Genomic DNA, 6,040 nt, shown 5'->3' with positions numbered 1-6,040 from the left:
AATCGCAATCAGGGAAACCAAGGTGGACTTCAAGTGAACCCACCTGCGCCAGAAGAGGACGAAGAGGAGAATATATTTGCGGAATTCATCAATGAGGCTGATTATGCTTCTGCTGTGGTCCCTCCTAGGACTGGAAATGCTACGTTCAAAATTGATAGTTCTATCTATCAGCTGCTGAAACTTGAAGGTTATTTCTGAAATTCTTTGGAGGGTTGTCCACTTCGACATTTGAAGAACTTCCTGCACGTGTGTGCTCAACAATCCCAAGGTGTTGTTTCTGCTGATGCACTGCGGTTACGGGTCTTCAAATATTCCTTGGCTGGCCAGGCAAGGGAATGGTATGAAAAGCTTCCCAGCAATTCTATCCATACCTGGAGCGAGCTAGCCAACACATTTCTGAAGAAGTGGTTCCCACCGAGCAAAAAGGCTGAACTTCGAGATAAGATCTTTGAGTTCAAACAACTCCCGGGGGAACAACTATATTCGGCATGGGAGCGGTTCAAGTATTATCTAGCTCAATCTCCAACTCACGGGTTTCCGGATGCTATTCACACGGAGAAATTCTACAAGGGCTTAGATACAATGAATCAGATTGCTGTCAATACTGCCGCGGGAGGACGCTTCATGGACAAGTCTTTTATCGTTATTACCCGTTTGCTTGATAAACTCACCACCCATAATCAAGATTGGCATTCAACTGATAGTGAGAGTCTCTCTTATGGTAGTCCATCACTAGCTGTCGTTGCAAAAGAAAACTATGAGAGAGATCATGCCTTTGCTCAATTACAAACCACGGTGGATCTATTATCAAAGAAGTTGGCAGAAAAGAATGCACAAGGGGTAAATGTTGTTGAGGAGTTACCACCTCATCCACAGAGAATGTATCAAGTCCCTGAGGGGATGTACCAAGATGGGAAACAACAGTATGAAAATGCTAATTATGTCAACAACTCGCAAGGGGCTATCAAAGGCAAAATTATCAAGGTTCGGGCCATCACCCATGGCCAAAGCCTCAACACCAATTTCAAGGGAACAATTATAGCAGAAATGATCAGGGAAATCCAAATCAAGGGAATTACAATAACAACAATTATGGCAACAAGAGCTCGAACCCCTACATTCCACCAAGGGGGCAAGCATCAAATTCCTAACAGTGGAGAGACAATTCAGCTAGCAACTCTGCTGGCAACACTGCTAATGACTCTGCGGAGCTGAAAAGTATGATGCAGAAAATGCTAATGAATCAGGACAGAAAGAGAGGACAATCAAGGGAATGTCTCAGGTTCAACTATCTCTTTCAGCGTCCATTCAGAAGCTTGAATCGCAATTCAGAGACCTTTCCAGAGAAGTGCATACTCCTCAACGTGGACAACTACCAAGTGATATAGTTCCGAATCCAAAAGGTAATGGGGTAAACTCTGTGGAGCATGTAGCTGCTATTAGCACCCGAAGTGGAAAAATACTTCAAGGTGCTGATAAAAAGGTGATTGATCTCGAGCCAATTGTTAAAGAAGAAGCGCAACCCGATATATCTGATGTTATTGTGGAGGAAGTCCCTATTATAGTTGAAGAGGAGCAGAATCTTGATAATCTCAAGGCACAAGCAGAAAAACAGGAAAAGGGGAAGGCAAAACTTTCTGGCGCTCTACGCCCTTTGAGCCAATTGTTCAAATCTGCACCGCCTTTTCCTCAAAGGCTAGTGAGGAAAACAGAATATGACAAGTGCTTGCGATTTTATGATCAACTCAAGAAGTTGACGATGAACATTCCTTTCATGGACGCTGTCCAAGAAATGCCTGGGTTTGCTAAGTATTTGAAGGATCTCTTAACAAAGAAGAAGAAGCCATTGAAACACGACACTGTAGGTATCACTCATCGCGTTAGTGCCATTATTTCCAAGACCACAGTGCAAAAAAGAAAAGATCCTGGAGAATTCACCATTCCATGCACTATAGGGCAGCAGGATTTTGCTAAGGCTTTGTGTGATAATGGGGCTAGCATAAATCTTATGCCCCTTGAGATTTTCAAGAGATTAGGATTAGGGATACCAAGGCCAACTACCATGAGGTTGCAGATGGCTGACAGATCGATAAAAAGGCCAGTGGGGGTAGTTGACGATGTGCTTGTTCAAATCAAGAAATTCCTATTATTCTTGGAAGACCTTTCCTTCCGACAGGGAGGGCTCTTATGGATTCTGAGAAGAATGAAATCAAGTTCCGGGTGAATGATGATGAGTTGACTTTTCACACCAGCAAGGGTATGAAATTACCTAGTCTTTATCAAAGGATTTCAGTCATTAATTCTGTTGATGTGGTGGATGAAGCGGTAGAATTGAAAATGGAGGAAGAATGTTTGGGTGAAGCATTATCGACCATCTTGGTGAACTTTGATGCAGAAGAAATGGAGGGATATATTGAGACAGTGAATTCACTCACCGGTCTGGGATCTTACTCTTATGAGCCCAAGAAATTGTCTCTTGATTTAGAGAAACGAACAACTCCTCCAGCAAAACCATCAATTATTGAGCCACCAAAGTTGGAACTCAAGCAACTTCCATCCCATCTTTAATATGAGTTTCTTGGAGCAAATGCCACACTCCCAGTTATTGTGTCATCACTTCTGAATGAGGGTCAAACTCAAAGACTCATCGCAGTTTTGAGGAAACATTTAAGAGCTTTGGGTTGGACCATTGCAGACATCCGGGGGATTCCCTTCGGAATTTGTGAGCACCGAATTCAGTTGGAGGAGGAAATTTCACCAAGTGTTGAGCATCAGAGAAGATTAAATCCACCGATGCAAGAGGTGGTAAAGAAAGAGATTATTAAGTGGCTAGATGCTGGGGTGGTTTACCCGATTACCAACAGTCCATGGGTAAGTCCAGTCTAGTGTGTGCCAAAGAAAGGGGGCATCACCGTTCTCCCTAACTCTAATAATGAGTTGATTCCGACAAGAACTGTCACCGGTTGGAGAGTGTGTATGGACTACCGGAAGCTGAACACTGCATCTTGCAAAGATCAATTTCCTATGCCTTTTATTTATCAAATGCTTGATCGGCTAGCTGGAAGATCTTATTATTGTTTCTTGGATGGGTACTCAAGTTACAACCAAATCAAAATTGCATTGGAAGACCAAGAAAAGACTAATTTCACTTGTCCCTATGGGATATTCGCTTTCAACCGAATGCCATTTGGTCTTTGCAATGCCCCAGCTACTTTCCAACTATGCATGATATCCACATTCTCTGACATGGTTGAAAACTTTCTTGAAGTCTTCATGGATGACTTATCTATGGTGGAAGATTCATTCGATGAATGTTTAGACCATCTTGACCGAGTGCTACAAAGATGTGAGGAGACAAACCTCGCTCTCAACTGGGAAAAGTGTCATTTTATGGTGAAGGAGGGAAGTTTCCTTGGCCATAAGATTTTCGAAAGAGGGATTGAGGTTGATCAAGACAAAATCGATGTGATTTCAAAACTCCCTCCACCCATTTCAGTAAAAGGAGTTCGGATTTTCTTGGGACGCGTCGGATTCTATAGAAGATTTATTAAAGACTTCTCCAAAATTGCAAACCCAATGTGCAAACTCTTGGAAAAAGAGTCCAAATTCAATTTTGATGAGAAGTGCATCAAGGCTTTCGACGAGTTGAAGCTGAAATTAACCTCCACACCTATTGTTGTGTCCCCAGATTGGTCGTTGTCCTTTGAATTAATGTGTGACGCCAGTGGTCTTGCAATTGGCGATGTGCTTGGTCAGCGGCTCAACAAAATCTTACACCCAATTTATTATGCCAGCAAAACACTGAATGGAGCTCAACTGAACTATACAGTAACGGAGCAGGAACTACTTGCTATTGTTTATGCCTTTGAAAAGTTTTGGGCTTATTTATTGGGTGCCAAGGTAGTGGTTCACACTGACCATGCTGCCTTGCGCTACTTGATGGCTAAAAAGGATGCTAAGCCTCGGTTGATAAGATGGGTGTTGTTGCTACAAGAATTTGACTTTGAAGTCAAAGACTGAAAAGGGTCAGAAAACCAAGTAGCTGATCATCTCTCCAGACTTGAAGCACCGGGGAGACCGATTGATGTGCTGGATATTGATGACACTTTTCCAGATGAAAGAGTCTTGGTAATCTCCAATGATGTGGCACCATGGTATGCCGATATTGCCAATTATTTGGTAACTGGCATTGTTCTTGAAGATTTGAAGGCATATCAAAAGAATAAATTCTTGAGAGATTGCCGACAGTATTATTGGGATGAGCCTTACTTATTCAGGACTTGTGCTAACAATATGATCAGAAGATGTGTGGCTGAATCTGAGGTGATGGATATTTTGTAGGCTTGTCATGATTCTCCGGTTGGTGGACATCACAGTGGAAATAGAACTACAGTTAAGGTGCTAGAGTGTGGCTACTATTGGCCAGCCATCTATCGTGATGCGAATATGTTGGCACATTCTTGTGATAAATGCCAACGCCAGGGCACAATAGGTCGGAAGCATGAAACACCGATGAATTTTGTGCTTGAGGTGGAGCTCTTTGATGTACGTGGCATTGATTTTATGGGGCCCTTCGTGAGCTCCTATGGCCTGAAATATATTCTTGTTGCGGTGGATTATGTCTCCAAGTGGGTGGAGGCGGTGGACTTGCCTAACAATGATGGTAGGAAAGTCAATGCATTTCTAAAAAAGAACATCTTTACTAGATTTGGCACTCCTAGAGCTATTATTAGTGATGGTGGTTCTCATTTCTGCAACAAACCATTTGCTGATCTTCTTGAAAAATATGGCGTGCATCACAGGGTTGCCACTCCCTATCATCCTCAGACGAGTGGTCAGGTTGATGCCTCCAACAAAGAGATAAAAAGCATCTTGGCAAAGACGGTCAATGTGAACTGCACTGACTGGTCCAAAAAGTGTGATGATGCTCTATGGGCATATCGTACAACGTTCAAAACGCCTATTGGGACTTCACCGTATAAGTTGGTATTTGGGAAGGCATGTCATTTGCCTATTGAACTTGAGCATAGGGCCCTTTGGGCATTGAAGAAGCTGAACATGGATTGAAATGAAGCAACATAGCTGAGGTTGTTTCAAATCAACGAGATAGATGAATTTAGGTACAATGGCTATGAAAGTGCAACACTGCACAAGGAAAAGATGAAATACTATCATGACTCGAAGATCCTCAAAAGGGATTTTCAACCGAAGGACTTGGTCTTGTTGTACAATTCGCGCCTAAAGTTCTTTCCGGGAAAGTTAAAGTCTCGATGGTCAGGTCCGTTTGAAATCGCAAGTGTTTCCCCAAATGGAAGTGTCATTGAGGTGAAAACCGAAGATGACACTCGAACTTTTAAAGTGAATGCACAAAGAGTAAAGCATTACCATTGGTGTATTGATAATGGTTAGGTGGTTGATAGGTATCATTTGAAATACGGTTCCTGAACTGGAAATAGAGGTATCACGTCGAGGCGTGACGTTAAACCAAGCGCTGTGTGGGAGGCAACCCACATTTAATGCTTTATAAGTAGTTTAAATTTTGTATTTCCTTTGTTTTCTGTTATGTTTTAATGTTTGTTGATGTGTTGAAAAACCTAAGTGTTGAACCCAGAAATTGCCAGGACAGCAGTTACACGACACATTCGACGGACCGCCGATCTTATTGACGAAACGTCGAATGCACCGTCGAGTGGATCGCCTGAAATATTGGTCACTGGAAATAATGGCAATTCGACGACAGGTTTGACGCTCTGTCGAACTGATCAACGGTCAGTTCGACGGGCGTTCTTCTCTCTTTTTCATTTATATATATATATATAAAAAAAAAAAACTCGACGGAAGGGGTGTTCAATCGACGGAGCGTCGAATTAATCGACGTTCCGTCCTTTTAACGCGACGGTTCAGAAACGTGGGTTTATAACCCACGTCCGTTGCACTGCATCTTATTTTTATACAACGTCTCTCTCTCTCTCTCTCACTACCACCTTTCCCCTTTTGCCATAACTGTTACTCCAACCCCACCCACTTTCCCCTTCCTTAA

At 42.6% G+C, this 6,040-nt stretch overlaps 1 non-coding gene across 1 annotated transcript; it reads right to left on the bottom strand.

Moving 5' to 3' along the window:
- Positions 1 to 430: 430 nt before the first annotated feature.
- LOC132634505 (small nucleolar RNA R71) lies at positions 431 to 536 on the bottom strand. The gene has a single exon (XR_009580223.1). It is a non-coding gene; the product is annotated as a small nucleolar RNA R71 (small nucleolar RNA).
- Between the last annotated feature and the right edge of the window lie 5,504 nt (positions 537 to 6,040).

The sequence above is a fragment of the Lycium barbarum genome, chromosome 3, assembly GCF_019175385.1.
Source record: "Lycium barbarum isolate Lr01 chromosome 3, ASM1917538v2, whole genome shotgun sequence".
Taxonomy (NCBI): Eukaryota; Viridiplantae; Streptophyta; class Magnoliopsida; order Solanales; family Solanaceae; genus Lycium; species Lycium barbarum.
This window is presented reverse-complemented; position numbering and strand designations above follow the sequence as displayed.